Here is a 23174-nt window from a genome sequence, read left to right on the forward strand (position 1 = left end):
TGGCAGGGAACACATTCCTAGGTTTTCTTAATTGTTGGAGTTCCACAATCTATGTCATAATTCCATAATATCTTGTTGATTTATTATTTAGTATTGATCCTCCTGTAGTGGGGAGAATGTCCCTAAATTAGAGGCCCATTCGTAATGCTTCTACGTAATGTGTGAGTTGTCATTATGAGCCCCTAACTGTCAATCTAGAAGTAGTCAGTGTCCTATGTGTGAGTTGTAATATCTCTCTAGATGTCTCATTGTCAGTGATCTAGATCCTATAAATATGTATCCCTTGATAGAAATAAAAAACAATGAGTGTGGTTCGTGTTGTGTGTAATATCTCTCTCGCTTTCTTTCAAATTTCTAACAGTACAAGACCACATTTGGAAAAACGACATCTTTTTGGAGATGAATTTCGTGATGGATCTTCCTTTTAGGATGAAACCCATTTGGTTACTGAAAATATCATGATAATTAGAAACAACATCATACAATTATTTCCTGTTATAGGGATCACAATATTTGAAAGCATCAAATCCTTCAATATCTTTTATTGTCATAACCATGAGAATGTTATTTTTGCTAGAGTTAATGATACTTTTCATCTATCTTGCACTATCAAGGTTTTCATTTATCTTCATACAATTGGATTTGACAATATATTCCACCCTATTCTCGATGATATGGTATTTCTTCTCAAGTCGAAATAAGACTACTTTCCTATCATACAAATAACAACTTCCCTAAACTATGCCACATATATCTAGTGGGACAACATCCAGATCAACCTCATCTACTAGTTTTGGTGTAATGATAAACCTAACCCTATATTTATTGGTTACATGGAGTTTTGTATTGTCACATACCCAACCAAGAGGGTAGGGTTTTGGATGAGGTTTGGTTTCAATTCCCAACTTCTTAACAATTGATTATGAAATTAGATTGAATTGAGAACTTGGGTCAAACAATGTATCGATCTTGATATGTTTAGACATAACCTAAATATGGAACAATTCACTCATTTTCCATTCATCAACATGAGATTCATTTGTAGAACTTGAACTAGCATGAATTTCAGAGCTTAAATTAACATGAAGAGAGTTGTTACCATGTATGCACACAACTATAATCTGTATCTCATCACTGGAACCAGATCCAAAGTCATGTTGCATAGTTTCAACTATCTTCTGCTTCCCTTTTCCACCATACTTCTTTAGATTCAATTCTGGATTCATACTCCAACAATGCTCTTCATCACGCCCTTCTTTCTTACAATTTGTGAAAGGTTGATTCCATTCTTCTCTTATGCTTTTGGTTTTCCTCTTGACCTTTCCCTTTCCTTTTCCTTTTAAATTATTATTCTGAGGTTTGTATGATGACCTCTTTAAATGATCTTCCCTGTCAAGTTTACCCTTGCTTTCAATATGGATATCTTTCACACTAGCCACATTAATAGTAGTGGGTTCAAACAACAACAAATAATATCAAATATATCTATGTAAAGCACCAATATATTTCATCACAGTGTCATGTGAATCTAAAGGAATTTCCAATGCTAATGCTTGCTTGCTAAATTCCTTTTTGAAGCTTTAAACATTTTTTCCTTTTCCTTGTCTCAAATATTTCCATTCCATCATGGCCTTTTGCTAATAGCTGAAAGGATAAAATTGTTCTCTTAATGTAGAAACAAATTCATACTAGAAACAAAGGATTTCACACAAATGTTTGCTACCTTTATGAAATTTTCTCTCCCACCATACGAGGGTGGTGCCTCCCAGTCGAAGAGATACTAACTAGATCTTGACCTCATATTTTTCAGATATTTTGTATTTGGAAATACACTTCAATATATTATATCCAATTATTTAACTTTTCTGCATTACATTCTTTGTTAAATTTTGGAAAATCAAAATTTATATCCATCTTCAAAAAGGCTTTTTAGAACCTCTTCTAAGCTAATTAGTAGAATGATGAAAAGAATATGAAGAAGTAAAACATTCACTGGAAGATGGAGATGAAGTTTCTCCTCCATTTTCCCGATTTATCGAAGCATTGTCTTCTACATTATGTTCCTTATTATTTTCCTTCTTTACCAATTTCCTCTCATAATCGTCAATCAATTTGTCTACCTTACTTTCCATGGTGTATAAATATCTACGGAAATATTGCCCCTCCTCAGTATAGGTATTGTCATCTATCATTTTCCTTCTTCGTGTTGCACATATAATCTCAAGGAACGAGACATAAGTTTTCCTTCACCCTTTTTTTAGCTTTTCCCTTTTTATCATTCACACTCGCACTTCACATCAATAAGAAGACCACTCTGATACCAAACATGATATAGGATCTTTACTTCATTGATGTTTACAGAATTACATGAAAAGAGTATGTAGAACTGTGTGTGCAAACACTTAAATAAGAGGAAACATAAAGGAGACCATAAAGACAATGCACACCAAAATTTGATAACGAAGTTCACGCATTTGAGTACATCTTTAGACTCTGCTTCTATAGTGGGGAGGCCTCTTCATTCATTTCAGCAAAAATAAGAAGTACATGGAAAAGTACATAATTATATCTCTAATCCTAGGAGTGACATGAAAATGGGATGCTTAGATCCAGAAACAGACTACACCAGTGAATACCCTTAAAAGTATGAGTAATTTGATTATAAACTTGATTATATTCTATCACCTGCAACTCTGGCCCCTTAGAGAATCTAAAATATTCCACATCAAATTTCTTCTCAAAAATATTCTTGGAATATTTGAAGGAATATGGTCTTGGAATATTCCCTACCTCGAATTATAAACCACACGGTTCTGCCTCTCAATTCTCTTTTTTGCACACGATTCCAAAGCTAGGGTTCCCATGGCCCCCTCGTTGGCCTACTCCCTCACCAAAATGCAAAGGCTCAGTTTAAATAACGCAGGTCAGATAGAATTTACAAATCCACACCCTATTTTCCTTTAGCAAGTGGTATGTGTTTGTTAGCAGTGACCTCGGTTGAAACCCCGCGGTCGTTTGTTTTGTGTTACATATGGTGCATACATTGTAATTCGTTATGTGTTGACTTTAACACTAGCTTTGTCATTTTGGGTTGGGGATGGGTGGTTATAACCACTAGTGGGTTTGACTCTCACCAACTTATAAATAATAGTTTTGCCAACAAAATTACTTCGACCATCAAACAAGTAAGGGCTCTGCTAATTTTAATTTCCCACTTGACCCTTCGCTAGTTGGTCCTGCTAAGTTTCGCTAGGGTATGAGAGACCAACCACAGGGTGCCACATGGCACCTAATGATTGGGCCACAAGGTGCCCTAGGATTGGGCCACTCCAACCATCGCCTTACCACACGATCCAATTTGAACCTAACGTGTGGCATCGTCGGATTGGTCTATACCATCCACCAAGGTTCTAACTGGGTTTCCATGTGGAATCATAATGTTCACCTACAAAAGTGTTTTTTTTGTTTGACAATAACTTTATATGGTCATAACATTCACATATGGTATCAGATTGAGGTTTTATTCATGTCATTGGATTTTGAATGACGAGCTCTTCGATTTGGTCTAGGTTTTGTTGAGATTTGAGGACTTCAAATTTTTGGCCTTTTGGATCCTCCTCGATTAATACAAGTGCAACTAGCATTAGACATCTAGTTCCCAACTTGGTACATTAAGTGAACATCTAATATATATCTATGCCTAAGACAAGCTTCCTCCTCTATAGTAGCAATTTCCTTTTGAGCTTCAGGAGGAGTGCAATTAAATAACCTAATTGTGGCCTCATCAAAAACTAGTTATGCAAGATAAACTAAAGGTGTTTCAATACTATGCCTAACCCTACAACACCCTCCTCCATAACTAGTTGCACCCCTACCACCACTTTAATGACCATAGGGAATTGTGATTGAACCCTTTCCACTAATCAGTAAGATTAAAAACATATAGAGAGAATAATAGCTTTAAACTATAACAACCCCAAGTTGAAAATCCATGTAATAAAGTTAATAAAGGAAACATAATAACCAAGGTCATGGGACATATATTCCAAGTTGAATGTTGGGTAAAAACATAGTGACAGGAATCAATCATGATTAATTAATGGTTATGGAAATTGGAAAAGACAATGGTAAAGGCTTTGGAAAGGCATGAGGAATTTATTGGCATTTTATTTATGAAAATAAATGGAAAATAGGAAAAAAGGAAGGTAAAAGGTCATAGGTTGCATGTGAGGAGGAAACTAAAGAAAAATAATGGAAAATGAAGAAAATAAGGGCCTCATTAATAAAAATGCTTCTAAGGATTTGTACAAAACTTTAGTCATTGTTATGTTTTGTCACTTTAGTCTTTGGCACTCTCATTTTATTCTCTTTCTCTCATACTCTTAGACACTTAGAGTTTTCATGGAGCACTCTTGAAGGAGTGTGGCATACTTTGGATTTGGAGCAAGAAGTCAAAGGAAATGAAAGAAAGAGCATGAGAATAGAGGGATCAACAACTACAATGGGTTTTTCTTGCAGGTATCAAGTTGCATGTATGATTTCCTTGCAAGTTTTGGAATGCATGGCACATACATGTGGTTTCTTGGTTATGGTCTATCATTAGCATGGAGGATTGCCTAAATTGACATTTTTTTTCCTAGCCTTTCCATTTCCTGGAGACTTGGTTGGAAAAATGATCTGGAAGCCTTGTAACAGCTTGGCTTGAGTTATTAGTCCTGGAAGCCTTGGTTGAAAAAATATTATGGATCCCAACAACAACTATGTGTTAAGTTACTAGTCCTGGAAGCCAGGTTGGAACAAATTCTATAGAGCCTTAGATAGCTTAGATAGAGACTGATCTAGTGATGGTTAGTGATGTTTGAGTATGAGGTAGAATCACTAGTTGAGGGCTGAGGTGGTTTGGCCTTTGGAAGCTCTAGGTTTAGTTATTCCATGAGATTCCACATCATTCTTGGAATATGGAACAATAGTGATTGGTTGAAAGAGAGATTTGGTTCAACCCAATCTATGGTTAGGTCATATGTGGAAGTCCTTAACTTGGTTGGATTTTCTTGTGTTAATAAGAGATATTTGCCTCTTATGTTTTGTGTGTAAATTTACTTGTTATTATATGGCTTTGATGGTTGTTCTATTGTTGTTATTTATTTGGTTATATGCTAGTTATAAGTATGGTTTTATGATGGTCTTGAGTTGTGACTCTCATCATTTTTTGGTTATTAGATGAAATTTTAATGAACGAATGACATAATAGATACTAATGCATAAAATGTGAGAGAGTGTCATACCTTCTTTAAGATTCTGATATAAGTATGAGGTCCCTTTATTCAGATGTGTTTTTATGACCTATACATTACATGTTCATGATGTGTTTGACAAAATTGATGTCATGGTTAGGATAAGGAAAATCGTTCCTTGCTTAAGCTTTGCATTACAGGTATTGTATTATTGTCACTAGCATAGAATTGCCTAGAAAAGACTGCAGTTGCGTGGAGGCCTTTTTGTGGGTGCGACTGGAGGGTTACACTCACATCGAGGCTAGTTCAGTCAAAAGGAAAGTTAACTCAAGGGTTGGGCACCTGGAGTGGTTGGTTAGCCTCTGGGGTTCTTGTAGCTCCTAAGGAAGGTTAGTTTGGTTTTGGTCTATCCATTCCACTTCCTTAACTTTACTTGGGGATTTAAATCATATCATAGTAACTCTTCATCACATGGTTACCCCGGTGGACTAGTTAGCTCGTGTAAATGTGGGAGGAGGGTGCTATAAAGTGGTACTAGAGTGGCTTCCATTCTCTTTGGGTGATGTATGGTTTTAGTTCTCTTTGGGTGATGTCTAGGTTCCACTCTCTTTGGGAGATATATGCTACCAAAATGTGGTATCAGAGCACGGTTCAACCCTTGTAATGGATGGGTGAAATGTGTTTGTCATGCATACATGTTAGTTGCATATGTGTTTATTATGCTTGTGGTCTATGTGTTTGTTATGTATGCATAGTGGTAATAATTGTTACAGTTGTGTTTCCATGTAAGAGTTGAGGATGTTATTGTTGGAATGTGTTTTTCATGCATAAATTTCAGTTGCATATATATTTATTATGGTTGTGTTCAATTTGTTCGCTATGTATGCATGGTGGTAGGGATTGTTATAGTTGTGTTGTCATGTAGAGTTGATGTTGTTATTGTTGGGGTGTGTTTGTCGTGAATGCATGATGGTTGTATATGTATTGGTTATACATGTTAGTCTCTATATGTTGTTATGTGTGCATTGTGTCTAGGAGATTTTATATAGGGTAGGGTTTTGGGGTGTTAGGAAAATTTATATGGGGTAGGGTTTGGGATTTTACCACTGACCAATGTGCGGAGGGGATAGGAAATAGGATTTTAGTATCATTTTAGGATAGGGAGAAATGGAAAAAGTGGAATAGGGAAGAAGGGGGTGAGGGCAACAAGGAAAAATGAAATGGGGGAAGAACCTTGGCACCAGCACAATGAGTTTGTAACCCTAACAGCATTTGCTTTGGTGATTTTTAAGTGGTAGGGTTTGATTAGTTTACACAAGCACTTATGGAACACACACCATCAACAACCACTACTCTTGGATGAAAAACCATGAATGAGGATCAACCTACTTGTATCAATGTGAATTTAGGCAATTTTGGAGTGAATTTATAATTTTCATTCTTCCTGGCTATATGCGCCGCGCCTTCCATGTGCGCCACGCCAGTGTAAATTTACACTGGAAAATTTCTCCTAGTGCGCCGCGCTCCCTCTGTGCGTCGTGCCTTTTTGCAGGATCATTTTGGAGGCCTTCTCGATGTCCAAATTGGGTGCAGGATAGCTCGTTGGAAAGGTAATTGATTCTACCTTCCAACCCAACCAGAATGTTTCAATTTGGAATTCATTTACCCTGTCAAAAGTCAAATCTCCCAAGACTGGTCAAAATGTGCCAAATGAGGTTGCCAAAAGGCAGAGTGCTGTTAAAGTCAACTTTTGAATGCCTTTCTCAACTCCAAATTGAGCTCATGATAGCTCCGTGGAAATATATTTATGTCTAGTTATCATTTGACTCATCAAGCAAGTCATTTGGCCAACCGAGCTAGGAGAAAAATTGATTTTCCCAAGGTCACTTCAGAGGTGCATCAATTCTCCTGAGGCAATTGTATTTTTGAAATTTCTCTAAAACCATGACACCTGTGTAAAATGTGAAGGAGGTTTTTCTTTCTTGGCCTAGTTTAGATAAAAACCTCTCTCCGTTTTCTAAAATTCATCTTTTATTGCTCAGAAACATCATTGGAATAAAACCTATCCCAATGTGTGGAACAAGAGATTTGTTGAAATGAAGTGAAATTAAGGGGATAAGCGGCTTCTAAATTCTTGGGAAAATTATTGGAAGTAGGGAGGGATGTTAGAAGCAGGGGAAAGTGGAATTTCAAAGATTGAGTGAGGGCTGTTACACTAAAAAATGTCACCATGGCTATTTACAGTTGGTATGGCTCTATCAACAGTCATACTACCCTCTTAAGCAAGTCTTATGCTTCTGCTATTCATGTCAAACTCCAAGAAAGAGAGAAAGTCTTTATAAATATGTTTATCTCTGGGTACGTAGGTTCTCTCAAACCTTGCCTGCGGGTATGCACCTATTGTTCATAAGGTCTACGTCCAAGGACGCTCTGTATCTAAAGGGGCAGGTGCGTCCCTCTGAAAAGGTTAAAATGCGCAAGTTTTATCTTCAAAAACTTACTTGTGGTCATTTCTAGAGCATTCTAGAAGGTTGTTTGACGTGTATTGAGCGCCTCCAGATGGTTCATGCACTCCTACCAAAGAGGAACTTATCCCATCAATAAGGGAGTGATCCCATCCAAAGAGGGGACTATCCCATTGATGGTGGACCTGATTAACTTCCTCTTGAGCACTATAAATACAAGCATTGGGCCAGATGGAGGGAGGTTGAAAGCTATACATTTCTAAGGGTAAATGCTGCAGGAATTAGGACTCCCATTTAGAAGCTTGTGAGGAGAGATTGCCATCTTTACTTGTTCTATTTGGAGGTGGGTGAGCTTTGTCAAAGTAGAGGAAGACTCTTGTGGACCCTGGAAGGAGCTTGCACAACACCAAGGCTCAGGTTGTAATGGTTCCTTTTGATTACCTTTAATGCAAATTGGTCCATTCTTCTCAATAACTTGTTGTTTATGGGTTATTTCATGTACTCCTTGGTCTATATGTTGAATATGTTTTGTTTTATGTTATAATCAGGTGTTATTTAATTGTTTGACTGTTGGTGATTGCAGGTTTTGGAGAAAAGGAGGAGCTCATCCAGATCAACAAAGCTTGGACTTCTACAATAGCGTTTGGACAAAGGTAAGAACGAAACACTTGATTTCTCATATCATAATGTATGTTTAGAGAAGGATAGCTCCATTTTGTTTTGTTTGTCATTAGAATGTCTTATACTTCTAGGAAGGTCAGTTGTGTCCACACCCTTGACTGATTCCGTGTGACAAATTGGCGACCATACTGGGGATCCATTGCTGTGAAAGTTCTTTTCCTTTGAATGAACTTTGCTCTGAGAAAATTGGTTTATTTTTCTGGTTTTTGACTGTGTGAACTTGTATTTGGGTGGATTAGCTTAGGATTAGTTTTATTTTGGTTTTTCTTGAGTTTTTCAGAAGGACGCACCCTCTGAGTGCTGCACAGTGCATCCCTGGACGCACTTTTGTTGTGTGCACAGAGCGGGTACGCACCTATTCTAACGGGTTGCCTGCGTCCCCTGCTAAAATTTGAGAAAATTCCATTTTTTACACTTTTTCCTTTTAGATTTTACTTTTTCTTAGTTTTTACTGCCCAGATCCATTAGTATCCTATCAAAGATCCTTCACCTGAACTTGTTTCATTGGCATTCTTACTCTAAGCTTTCATCAATTGGGTGTTTTGAGTCTCTTTCTTGAGAAATTCTTGATTTGTTTTCCTTTGGTCATTACTTGGAGGTTTCTCTCAGTCTTTTCACAATTTTGCATCTTTTTGCTTCTGTGTATGATTGTTAATCGCCTTTGAGTGTTTTTACTTTTGATCTTTGGAACTCTCACCCAATTTTCTCGACTTTCACTTGATTGGTTCTTAGATTACATTAGAATCATCTTGTGTTTGAGAATTCTCTTGCATAGATCACATTTGCGTAATTAGAATTCTCTTTTTCGGAATATGAATGAAAAATGTGCATAGATTACATTTGCATACTTTTCAAGTGAATTGTGCATAGATGACAATTGCATAGTTTACATTCTGAAAAATCAATTGTAGATTTAGATCAGCTTTCTTTGATTTGAATTTACAAAAAATAAAAATAAAATGGGTTTGGAATTGATTTGCATTAGTTTGTCTTGATGAAATTAGTGCATTAGAGAATTTGTTATATTTTCTCTTAGTCATCAATTTTTTCATTGTTGGAAGTGAATGGAAACTCTCTCCTTACTTTAGTTAGGATTCATCGAATTGAAAAGATTACATTATCATATTCGATTGCATTCGGTTGAGACGGGTCATCACACCATTGGTTTCGTATCCATTTACCCATTTGAGTAATAACAGCCTCAATAACACAGCGCTTAATTAAAATTCATCTAGTATTTTTTACATTTCTAGGGCTCTGAAACACAAACATAGCTTAGGCTAGTGTCTTGGAGTAGGTGAGTACTTAACTCTCCAAGACAGTAAAACCAAACAAGTAGCTGATCTTGTGATAGAATCAAATCCAATTGTTACATTTACACTCTGGGAAAGCTCCTCTTAAAGGAGAAGCACGAGCTCGTGTCCGAACCAGTGAGGGGATCCATCCTCCCTCGTTGGGAACGACGCCAGACAGTACGTATTACAAACGGTAAACCTCGGATTAACCATTGTCGAGGAGCCAGGGGTCACTTATCGGTAAACCTTGGATTACTGTCAAGGAGCCGGTAAGGGGATTGAGCTTGCTACTCTGCCCTTGCATGCTGTCGGAGTTTAGACTGTTCCCCCAGGTGTACTTGTTGCCGTTGGTAACCTTAGTGACCATAATCTTTAGGATTCTACCCAAGGTGACGGTGGAGGGAAGATCCCACTGTACCTGGAGCAGACGTCAGTTATACTCACTTGGATTTTCCGGGGGGTTCACTTCACTTCGAGACGGTTAAAGTGGAGGAACTTGTGCCGGTCTATTCATTAAGTAGGTTGTCGGGGTAACTGTTCCACCCTACACTTTTGTACTGAATTCGGCGATGTTGGATTTCATCACCAACTAGTGTTTTCGGTCCGGAAGGTTACTGTTTGTGTGTGGTTTGACTCCTAGATTTGATAGCACGTGTTAATTTGTTTGTTTTTACTTTTAGAGACCATAGGTGTGAATTGTGAATTTTAATTGTTAGGTGTAAATTGTGAATTGTTAATTTTAGTTTAAAATTGTTAATAAAATTCACTGAAGTTGAATATAATGGCAAATGTTCCGGAATTTATCAACCTAGGAACCCCTCCTAATGAGAATCCTAGTACTTTTCCTTACTTTGGAAATGTTGGTCCTCCTTATATGGCTACTTTGTCATTACCTGGATTTACAATAGGTTTACCGATATGGTTATTTTCAACTTCGTTGGCCCAAAATACTCTAATTGTTCCATCTCAACCGGATGCTTCACCTCAACAGAGTTCACCATCTCAACATCACCAACCTTTTGTTGACCCTTTACCTTCTTCGCCTAATTTTTCTTCCTCCATTTCTTCCTCTTTACCTAGTAAAAGCCTTGATGCTAGTAACCAGGAGGTTAAGAAGAAGAAGAAAGGGAAGAAGAAGAAGAAGAAGAAGAAGAAGAAGAAGCAAGATAAACAAGAAGTCAACCAACCAACCAAGGTTGTCAGTGTTAGTTGTGTTGAGGAAAATTCTGACATGCATCGTAAACCAAAATACCCTTGCAGGCTTTGTAAGGGTGACCACTTCCTTGTCAATTGTCCTGGTATTCCAAAGGTCTTGGAAGTATGGTCGAAAAAATCTCATCAACTTTCTATTGATCCATCAACCAGTGATAGTCAGGTTCCTGGGAAAAAGGGTAAAGTTAGGTTTCCTTGTAAGTTATGCAAAGGGAGTCATCAAACTCACATTTTCCCTCACATGGATGAAGCCTCAACATTGTTGGAAAAACTTACTGTTCCACAACAAGAATTTCCAACTGGTTACCGTAAACTTTCTCCCAACCTACCGTCAACTGACGGAGTGATTGATCTAAATTCAAGTACAGTCGATCACACTCTTCCATTGGAGAGTGAAACTCATGTCACTCAGGTTGATGATCCATTAGTTGATCAAGTGGTCGATTCAATTTCAGATTCGGTCGATCCCACTTTCCCTTTAGAGAGTGAAATTCATACTGCTCAGGTTCTTCTTGTTACATCAGATTCTTCTATACCCGGGGGAATTTCACCTGTTTCTACAGAACCCCCTCCAAGTAGTGAGGTCTTTTCCTTTGATTGGAATAGACTGACAGAACCTCGTCTTCCTTCCTCCATCCCTTTCCAAATCATTGTTAAGGCTGGTAGTAGGGACATACATCGTACTCAGGTAGATGAAGGTGCTTCTGTTAGTATTTTATCCTCAACTATTTGGAAAGCTTTGGGTTCCCCTCAGCTTGTGCCTATTACACAGAATCTGAAAGCTTTTAACAGAACCATTAGTGAACCTTTAGGGATCCTTCCTAAGTTTTCTATTACCTTGGAAGGTAAAATTGTTTGTATTGATCTTATGGTAGTTCAAGGTCCCTTGGATTTCAATTTACTCCTTGGGCGAGACTATGTTTATGCAATGAAAGCTGTCGTATCGACACTCTTTCGCGTGATGTCTTTCCCTCACAATGGTAGTATTGTGACTGTAGACCAGCTTTCGTTCCCTAGTCTTGTCTCAACTACCAATAATATGACACCCCTAAATGTTCCTGATTCTAAAGTGGTATCTAACCTGCCACAGGTTAATTATGTGGCAACTGGTCCCATGTTTTCAGTTACTGATGTCAGTGAGCCTCTCACTGTTTGCTCATCTTCCTTTGATTTAGATACGGTAATTGACATGGAAAACTCTATGGGATTACTTGAGCACGATGTTCTTATCCCTTTTGAGTCCCTTGACATGTGTTCCTTCCAAAGAAGTATTCTTCCTTCTGATGAAGACCTCTTGGAAGCCATGATCAAGGTATGTCCATTGACATGTCTTCCTTCCAGTTGGAAGCCATGATCAATCAGTGTGTACGAGGATAGTTTTTTCCTGTATCAACCTCGTTAAAAAATGAAACAGGTTAGTATGAGGATAGTTCTTTTACTGAGTCAACCTCATTAAAAAATGAATCAGCTAGATTTTAGGATATGTAGAAAGTAGGGTTTTGAGGATAGTTCCTGTTACTGAGTTAACCTCGTTAAAAAATAAATCAGGTATGAGGATAGTTCCTTGTCTTGTGTCAAGCTCGTTAAAAAATGAAACAAGGGTAGGTTAAGTAGGTAGATTGTAGAGAGTAGTCATGAGCATAATTCCTTGTCTTGTGTCAAGCTCATTAAAAAATGAAACAAGGATTTTCGAGCATAGTTCCTTGTCTTGTGTCAAGCTCGTTAAAAAATGAATCAAGGTTTTAGAGTAAAGTTTTTGTTAAGTAGATTGTAGAGAGTAGTTATGAGCATAGTTCCTTGTCTTGTGTCAAGCTCACTAAAAAATGAAACAACTCCCTTAAGTCTTTCCAAGATCTTGAAAGTAAAGCTTCATTCCATCCACCTCATTGAATGCAATGAAGCTTGGGGGGCATGTACCTCATTTTGCGTCATTATGCTGGGGGCATGTGAACTTATAACAAGCATAGTTTTTCGTTTCAAGCTTGTGTAAACATGAAACCAAAACCGAGCATAGTTCTTTTCCTGTGTCAAGCTCATTAAAAAATGAAACAAATCCTCCTCTACTTGAGTCGAGAGATTGACTAGATCTCGTAAATGTTAAGTATTTAGGTTAGTTATTTCAGTGTTTTGCATAATTTTCTTACAGTTTTAGGTCGAGTTTTTCAAATGATCTCGTAACTCAACCTTCATTTCATCCAACTGGTTGAATGAAATGAAGCTGAGGGGGCATGCGCTCTAGCAGTTATGCTTAGGGGGCATCAAGCACAGTTTTATCTCTGTTTCAAGCTTGTGTAAAAAATGAAACTACTTTGAAGCATAGTTTTTCTCTGTTTCAAGCTTCTGTAAAAATGAAACCTATTTCGAGTCAATTTCAGTTATTTTCAAGACTCGTTAAACTCATGGAAATCCCGAGATTATTTTGCTATCTTTCATTCTCGTAAAACAAATGAAAATGCTAAGTTCTTTCCGTCTTTTCTTGCTCGTAAATCAAATTGAAAAGTCGACCATGAGTACATTTTTATCATTTTTTCAAACTCGTTAAAACTTACGAAAAAGTGAAACCTCAGAGTCATCTTTTAAGCCCTTTTTTGACTCCTAAAACATGAAAAGATTGCCGAGCATTTCTTTTACACTCGTTAAAATGGAATTAAAATACGGTCCTCTTATAGCCCTTTTCTGACCGTAAAAACAGGCAAAGGTTGTCGGGTTTTTGTCGTTTCAAACTCGATACTGGAAATAAAACGACGTGTCCTTGATCGCTTTTTACTTTTCAGGTCAGTGGCACTAATTATGAAAGTACTCCTTGGTCGCAAGATCAAGCGGTTCCCTCAGGTATTATTTTATACTTTTTCGGGCTTGAGGGACACAAATTTACGAAAAAGTTCAACTTGGAGTTTTCTTAAGTTTTTTAGACTCTCTAAAATTGAAAAACACCGAGTTTCTCCTATGCTGGGCTCGTTAAACATTTCACAGTAAAGGACCTGTTCAATTACAAACAGGAACGAACCACTCCTTCCTAGGGTTCAAATCAAAACTGGGTTGGACTCATCCGAAGGATGAGCTTATAATCAAGCACATGTTATCCTCCTCAAGCTTGTTAAAAATAAAGAGGTACTTGCCAGAAATGGTGGGGGAAAAGAGAGAAGAATGAGCCTATTTGTTACCTTTTGTCTCAGAAGAAGCTTTACTACCACTCTTGAACACGACACTTTTCATTCACCTGGGTTGGGAAATCTTTCACCTCACAGTTGATCAAACCACTTTTGAAAGTCTTCAACCGGGTTCCGGGAATTAACTTTGAGTTATTTAGCACCAAACCATCTGTCGTGTCGTTATGTGTTCAAGAGGTCTGCAAACAAAACTTTCATCTGCAAAATACTTGTCATCCATTTGGCCATCCCTGAGTCAGTCCTTACAACAAAATTTCTCCAACTTGAGCAATGATTTCGTGTTGTGGGCTTGCCTGCAACGGGTCGCTTTCTATCGACATCAGCACATTATCTAGAGAGATGACTTAGAAATCGTCAGTACCTTGAAGTCTGCATGCATCAATGGCAGGTTTCTCGCCTTTGACGTCAGTTTACATCATTGACTTTCGATCGAAGGATTCCGTGAAATGTTCGACATCAACTCATTCATTCACATCTCATGGATTGTACTAGGTACTTTGAGAACCATTTACATTACTGGTGGTCTCTCTCACGCTTGTTAACAGTTTACATCATCGACTGGTAATCAAGTGGTTTCTACCATGTTCGACATCAACTCATTTATTCGCATGGCTAGAATCGTACCAATTCGAGAAGTAGGAATGAAGACCCTGGATCGAATCTTTACCATCCAGGCTGCGAGGAGTTTTGTATTCATTATCTAAGTAGACTAACCATAAACAGATGGCTCCGCCCATACTGTGTCTACAAAAGTCTATGATTATGATGTACTGCAAAATCATTTCTGTATCAGAGTAGTTAGTCTATTAGTTAAAATTTTAATCTGAGTATGGGAATGCCTACCTCAGTGATGATATAATCTTATACATGTATTTTGTGTTGAAAATTGCAGGTTCTGACCAGGTTCTCCACGAGATAATCCTCGAAATGATAAAGCGCTTCACCCTTCCTAGATAATACAAAACCCTAATCTATTCCAGGCTTCGCACTTTAGGGGGCAATCTGTTACACTAAAAAATGTCACCATGGCTATTTATAGTTGGTATGGCTCTATCAACAGTCATACTACCCTCTTAAGCAAGTCTTATGCTTCTGTTATTCATGTCAAACTCCAAGAAAGAAAGAAAGTCTTTATAAATATGTTTATCTCTGGGTACGCAGGTTCTCTCAAACCTTTCCTGCGGGTACGCACCTATTGTTCATAAGGTCTACATCCAAGGACGCTCTGTATCTAAAGGGGCAGGTGCGTCCCTCTGAAAAAGTTAAAATGCGCAAGTTTTATCTTCAAAAACTTACTTGTGGTCATTTATAGAGCATTCTAGAAGGTTGTTTGACGTGTATTGAGCGCCTCCAGATGGTTCATGCACTCCTACCAAAGAGGAACTCATCCCATCAATAAGGGAGTGATCCCATCCAAAGAGGGGACTATCCCATTGATGGTGGACCTGATTAACTTCCTCTTGAGCACTATAAATATAGGCATTGGGCCAGAAGGAGGGAGGTTGAAAGCTATACATTTCTAAGGGTAAATGCTGCAGGAATTAGGACTCCCATTTAGAAGCTTGTGAGGAGAGATTGCCATCTTTACTTGTTCTATTTGGAGGTGGGTGAGCTTTGTCAAAGTAGAGGAAGACTCTTGTGGACCCTGGAAGGAGCTTGCACAACACCAAGGCTCAGGTTGTAATGGTTCCTTTTGATTACCTTTAATGCAAATTGGTCCATTCTTCTCAATAACTTGTTGTTTATGGGTTATTTCATGTACTCCTTGGTCTATATGTTGAATATGCTTTGTTTTATGTTATAATTAGGTGCTATTTAATTGTTTGACTGTTGGTGATTGCAGGTTTTGGAGAAAAGGAGGAGCTCATCTAGATCAACAAAGCTTGGACTTCTACAACAGCGTTTGGACAAAGGTAAGAATGAAACACTTGATTTCTCATATCATAATGTATGTTTAGAGAAGGATAGCTCCAGTTTGTTTTGTTTGTCATTAGAATGTCTTAGACTTCTAGGAAGGTCAGTTGTGTCCGCACCCTTGACTGATTCCGTGTGACAAGGGGAAGGGGTCCAAAAAGGCAAAACACAGGTCCAACCTAGAAAATTGCTAGGTTGTAGCAAGAAACTAGGGTTTGTGCGAAAATGAGGAATTTGGGGGATCTCAGTGATGGGAAGTGTTTGATAAGGTACTTTAAGGATAGGGTAAGGTGTACAAACATTAGGATACAAGTTTTGCTGATGATCTGACCGTCCAAAAGAAATTGCCTTCAAAACCCTAGGAGAGGGAAATGACCTTACCTAGGCGCAACTTAAGCATGAACAAGGTGTAAAATGACCCAGTGGAACTTGACATGATAATTACAACCCTCTGAATGATGGTACACTCAGCTGAACGGTGACATGGACCGACGTTTGGACAAATTTGACAGGAATAAAAGCAAACCCTGGACCTAGTACCTAGTGACCAAATTTTGCTTGAAGACTCACTGAAATGATAAAATTTGACCTTGACACCTTAAAATCACTTTCTAAGAGCATGTTTGATCACTGAAGGAAGGCTGCAAATACTGACACTAACATTGGCTCCAATGGGAGATGGTAGCTCCTTGGAGGTGCAAAGAATGACAGATCTTTGGGAGAGAAGACAGTGCCTTCGTCCATTGGGCTATGAAGCCATCATTTTGACAAACCAACACAAGACTTCGACTCATTTATTAACTGAAACTTGACTTAAACCGACTTAATTATGAAACCAACATGACTGAAAAAACTGACTCAATGCAAAAGGAAATGACTCATGACTGACTTAACTAAAACAATAACTAACAAAACTTATTCAATGGCAGCGGTCCATCAAGATTTGAGGGTTTCAAATCATGATGACAGCCACCTGCATACTAATGCAATATGTACAATCATGTGTAATGTGTCTTCCAATGTAAACAATCAAGTAGATGCCTCCACGATTTATTCTCTGGATCAGATCTTCTGGTCAACAACAGATACTAGTAACCGGGCCTCCAACAACATAATTTACCATGATCCCCTTCATCACTGAATACTGCAATAATCACCTTCACTGCTGACTACAAATCTACCATTGGATCCTGAAAAACATGAAGTCTTTCCTCCTGCTGGAAAAACAAGGTATCTTTTTCTCTTGATTATGGTCTTTCTTCATAAATAAGAGTATGCTCCTAGTCTTCAAAAAATCTTGAACAAATAGGTGAGCAGATTTCTTCTTCAAAGAACATTTCAAAACCTGAGACATATGAGGAAGAATCTGAAAGGGAATCCTGAATGGTCTAGTCTGCTGAAGTCTGAATATGTTGTAGGTCATCTTCATATGATATGATAGCTAGATTGTCTTTGCATTCATCAATCATGAGAAAAGAAACCTCAAATGATTCTTGAAACCCAATACAATCATTTATATCATCTACCATAAATTCACCCAGATCTTTTTCACTTACTTGAACAAAGATCACATCTCGTTCTTCATAGAGGGAATGAGCTACCTCCTCATGAAGGTCTAGTTCTGGTGAGATAAGATCAGTTAGTTCTGTACCTCTTTTTTCTCCATTTCAGGCAGCCTCAACCATGCAACTCCCTTTTTCCTCCTCACCATCTTTCTCTTGATCTGATTTATCATCCCCATTATCTGAGATTGGAACCTCATTTTCTTGCATATCATCTTTTATTTCCACCAGATCTGAAACAAAACTTCTTCTTTCATCATTTCCAGCCATATGGAAATCTTTAGCCTGCTGATCTATAAAGCTGTCCACAGGACTATCTTCCTTTTCAGAAGAGGAAAAATTTCCACCATCACCTTCTTGACCGGGTGCACACTGCAGATCTGTGTTAACTTGAGTTGGAACATGATTGTTCAAGAGTTGATCTATTTCATCTTCAGACAAAGGAGATATGGCTTTTCATTTTCTCTTGCACAAACAGTGATTTTATTCAATATTTTCAAGTGCAGGAGTGTACACGTTTTCCTCAGACTACTGATCCATTTCATGTAATTCCTGTTGACTGTCAAGATGCAAAATTCCTTCATCTTCCACCGTACTACAATCTTGATTCTACTGCAAATTTTCATGATCATCTTCATGCTGCTGAAATGGGTTTTCACACGGGGCTTCCATGATCTCTTCATCCATGAAATTATCATCTTCATAATATTTTTCAAGGCTTTCAATAAAACCACCAGCGTATTTGCAACAGTCATGAACTAGATTTAATGATGGATATGATTCTTGATATCTTTCAATGAACAGGGCATGAAAATCCTTTAAACAGTAAATACAAGCAGACATCAAACTTTCATACCAAGATTGGGCTTCACCTTCTAGAGTGGCCAGGAATATCTTCACTAAGAAATCTTCAGGAAAATCAACCTTCAACTTGCGAATACGCATGTGGAATTGAACTAGATGCAAAACAACGTCCTTCTTACCATCATCTTTAAACATAGGCAAATTCCTTGACCAATCTACTTTCAGAATCTTATTTGGAAAGCCTGGAATGTGATCTCAGATCATGGGAGCGTATCTTCTTGCAACCAGCTCCATTTTGAAAATCAAAGCTATTGATCTCTCTGCAGTGGAGCCCCCATGAAGGATTGATTGCTGGATTCTTCAGTGAATGGAGTCGCCAGGTGAATGATTTCAGCCTTCTTATGTTTGATCGTTGTTCACCATCAACAATCAGCTCTGAACTTGAGATATGTACTGGGGCAAAACAATCTTCAAGCAAACAATTTTCATCCCCAGTATGGTCGCCACTATGTTAGCACCTAAATTTGCCTTAGTCTGGTAGCTAGCCCTACCAGAACAGGAGAGGGCTCTCTCCGAGTCACGCTCAGCGAATAAGTAACGGAATGGTCTGAGATGATTAACAGTGAATTATTGATCTTAGGCTAGTAAGTAAATATGGATACAAGAAGCAATTTTTATGACTGACTGAGTTTCCGGGATGGTATGGGACCAACAGACAACAATGAGCAAAGAATTTAATACAAAGGCACAGATTACTTCGTGAGGCAAGACTGGCGGAAAGTCTAGCAATTTAGTTTGAAATAACGCGGAATGGAGGAATTGATTAGGAGGGTGAAAGGGCATAAGTACATGAATCCTTTTCAACAGAAGAAGAACACTGAACATGAAATTTTCCCACAGGCAGAGAAATAAAAAATGAATCCCACCTTATCTAACTTAGAAAATTTCACTGGAAATGAATATGAAATAAAATGTGAAACATTATGAAATACATATGAAACATAAGAGACACATCTGCTACACTCACAACCACATGAATCTCATGAAACAGAGCCATTGCCTTTCATTAATCCTCTGTCAATATATACAATGAAGAACTGAGTTTCTCTCCCACGGTCTCCCAGAAATTACAACCCAAACAACCCTTTGCAAATGGTTTGCATACAAAAAATAGACTATGCCATGAGGAAATAGAATGACCAAGAGTTGGGGAGTTTCTCAAATCATTACAAAATGGAAATGGAAAGCCAACCATTAGCTACAGGTGCAGCATTACAAAGATGACAAATGGCTTGGGTGACCGTTTGCCTTCCTTTGCCACTTGGATAGAAGCTAAACTCTTAAGCTTTGCCTTAGTTGCTGAAAAATGTGAAGTGTAGATGAGCGGGCCCACTTGGAGAAAGTCGTGAATCGAAATTTCGCGAAACGGAGGTGAATTTGGCCCTTTTCTCTATACGAGTCGTGCCTAATTCTATATGCGCCATGCCAATTTGGAGGCTGTTTTGAGGTACCTACAGGAGTCCAAATTGTGCACAAGTGTGCTTGCTAGAAAGCCTGACCTGTCTACTTTCCAACCCAAGTGGAATTTCTAAATTTGGTGCTCATTTTCCCCTCCAAATCTTCATTCTCCCAAGACTACTTCCTGTGTGTCAAAATAGGGGCAGACAGGTCATTTTTTGAGTGTTTTTGACCTCCTCGAGACTCAAATCATGCCCAAATTTCTTGTCTAAGCACCAGTAGTCGTTATTTTGCATGCTAAATCCAAAAATGCAAGCCATTTGTCATTTGGAGCTCCCAATCCTAAGCGTCGCGCCACTGGGAGAAAAAACCTGTGTTGTGACCAAAAATTTGCCAAAATGCCAAAAATGCTCCAAATTTCTTAAAATTTGGGCTGGAGCTTCTCTATGAGGTGTCATGCTAGGAAAAAGAGGCTTTGGCCAATATCTGAAGTTGAGCGAGCTCCCTTTTTGCCTCTTTTGCCTTTTTGATGCCTTCCTTAGGTTTGCCTTCAAATTCCTTATTCGTGCCTTGCAAACCTTGTTCTGTGCCCAATAGTGGTTTTTCATGTGCCTGAGCATGTCCCTGTCCTTGTTTGCTTTCACCAATAGCTTCTCTAAGTGAATTTGGATCCTCTTGAGCCAAATCTCTCAATCATCCTTTATCTCCTTGTTATGAAACCAACTCACAAAAAGATAGAAAAGAGAGATCCACGCCTTAGAATTCAGCCTCTTCGAGGGGGAAACCTCCTTTACATTACATAAATGAACAATTCTTGGATGATACAAATGACAAAACCTCCTTTCTATATATAGGAGTCTAAGGAGTCACAATATAATCCAGCCGACCTAACAATAATAATATAAAGCCACAAAAATAACAATAGAGGGATTCTATGGGGCACTGAAATAACAATATGGGGGTAATAGGGGCACAACAATATAAATAGGGGGTATAACTACAATAGTAATGGGGTAATCACTAGTATTATTGGGACCCAACATGCCCCTCTCCTTCAAAAAAGTGTTGTCCTCAACGCTTGAGCAGTTCTGGATACTTCTGCATAAAATTTTCATCCTCCCATGTGGAATCTTCAGCAGATAAGTTCTTCCACTTGATAAGATACTCTGAAATTGATCGATTTCGTAGCTGTCGAGTTCTTGTTTCTGTGATTGCTTCTGGTTCCAATATAATTTTTCCTTCCTCGTCAAGTTTTGGCAATATTGTTTGAATTGGGAGCTTGTCACCTATAACCTTCTTTAAACATGAAACATGGAAAACTGGGTGCAATCGAGAAGCTGCAGGAAGCTCCAATTTGTATGCCATAGTACCAATCTTTTCCAACACCTTGTACGGACCATAATACTTTGGTGATAATTTATTATCCTTCTTAGCTTGCTTTAGGGACATTTTCTTATATGGTTGTAGCCGTAGGAATACCCAATCACCTACATCAAAACTTCTTTCACTGCGATGTTGATCTGCCTGTTGTTTCATTCTATTTTGTGCCAACACAAGGTTATCCTTTAAGAGTTGGAGGACTTGTTGTTGATGTTCGATGTGATGTTCCACTGCCTGAACCTTAGAATTTTCTCTTAAATATGATGTGATGGATGGTGGTTGATACCCATAAAGTGCCATAAATGGGGTCATTTTTGTTGCTGTATGGAAGGAAGTGTTATACCACCATTCAGCCAGAGGCAACCATTTGACCCATTGTGTCTGTTTATCAGATACAAAGCAACGAAGATATCCTTCCAAACATTTGTTTACTATCTCAGTTTGCCCATCAGATTGAGGATGATAAGATGAGCTATGAGCTAACTGAGTACCAAGACAAGAAAATAATTCTGTCCAAAAATTTCCAGTGAAAATGGGATCTCTGTCACTTACAATAATCTTTGGGTTTCCATGTAGCTTTTGAATTGTTTCCATAAATGCAGTAGAAACTGTACTGGCTTTAAATGGATGTGATAATGCACAAAAGTGTGCATACTTGGTAAGTCTGTCAACTACCACCATGATGACACTCTTTCCCTCAGACTTGGGTAAACCTGTGATAAAATCCATTGAAACCTCCTCCCAACGTTGGCTTGGAATGGATAAAGGTTGTAATAGACCTGGTGTCTTAATTGTTTCAACTTTATTTTGCTGGCAAACCAAACATTCCGCCACAAACTTTTGAATATCTGATTTAAGGCCATCCCAAAAAAATTCCTTCTTAACCCTGTGGTAAGTTTTTAAAAATCCTGAGTGCCCTCCTAAGGGAGAAGTGTGCAATTCCATAAGAATCTTTTGTTTTAGCTGGGAATTCTTACAGAGGTATAAGCGATCTTTGTACCATAACGAATCATTTTTCCAGCTAAATGTATCAGAAGTACTGGAATCTTGTTGTAGCTTTTGAATAAGTGCCCACACTTCTTCGTCATTCTTCCATTCCTCCCTTGCTTCGTTTATCCAATCTGGTTGGATAATAGAAATGGCACACAACAATGCTTCCACATCCTCATCCTTTCTTGAGAGTGCATCTGCCACCACATTTTGCTTCCCTTTTTTGTAGATGATTTCAAAGTCATAACCCAACATCTTTGTGACCCACTTTTGTTGCTCTTCAGAGGATAATCTTTGTTCTAAAAAGTATTTAAGGCTATCATGATCCGTTTTTACCTTGAAGTGTCTTCCCATTAGGTAGGGTCGCCATTTCTTAAGTGCATGGAGTATTGCCAACATTTCCTTCTCATAAATAGCTTTGCTTAAAAACTTTCCCTTGATTGGACGACTTTCAAAAGCAATGGGTCTTTCATCTTGCATTAGAACAACACCAATTCCATTTCCTGAAGCATCACATTCCACAATAAAGGTTTTTGTGAAGTCCGGTGTAGCTAAGACCGGTGCTTGGCACATTGCCTCTTTAAGATTTTCAAAGGCCTTTGTTGCTTCTGAAGTCCATGAAAATGAATCTTTCTTCAATAATGTTGTTAGAGGTGCTGCTATTCTCCCATAATCTTAACAAACTTGCGATAATACCCTGTCAACCCAAGAAATCCTCGCAGATGCTTTATGGATGTGGGGATTTTCCATTCCTTAATGGCTTTAATTTTGCTAGGGTCTACCTTAACTCCTTCATGAGATACAATATGACCCAAATATTCCACCTCCTGGACTCCAAAGAAACATTTGGATCTTTTTGCATATAATTGTTTCTCCTCCAATAGTTGTAGCACCCTGTCAACATGTTCAACATGATCCTTCCAAGACTTGTTGTAGATTAGTATATCATCAAAAAATACTAACACAAATTTTCTAAGGAATGGTTTGAAAATTGAATTCATCAAACCTT

Source organism: Pinus tabuliformis, chromosome 9, assembly GCF_031772625.1.
Source record: "Pinus tabuliformis cultivar Carrire ecotype Pingquan chromosome 9, CPIR1, whole genome shotgun sequence".
Lineage (NCBI taxonomy): Eukaryota > Viridiplantae > Streptophyta > Pinopsida > Pinales > Pinaceae > Pinus > Pinus tabuliformis.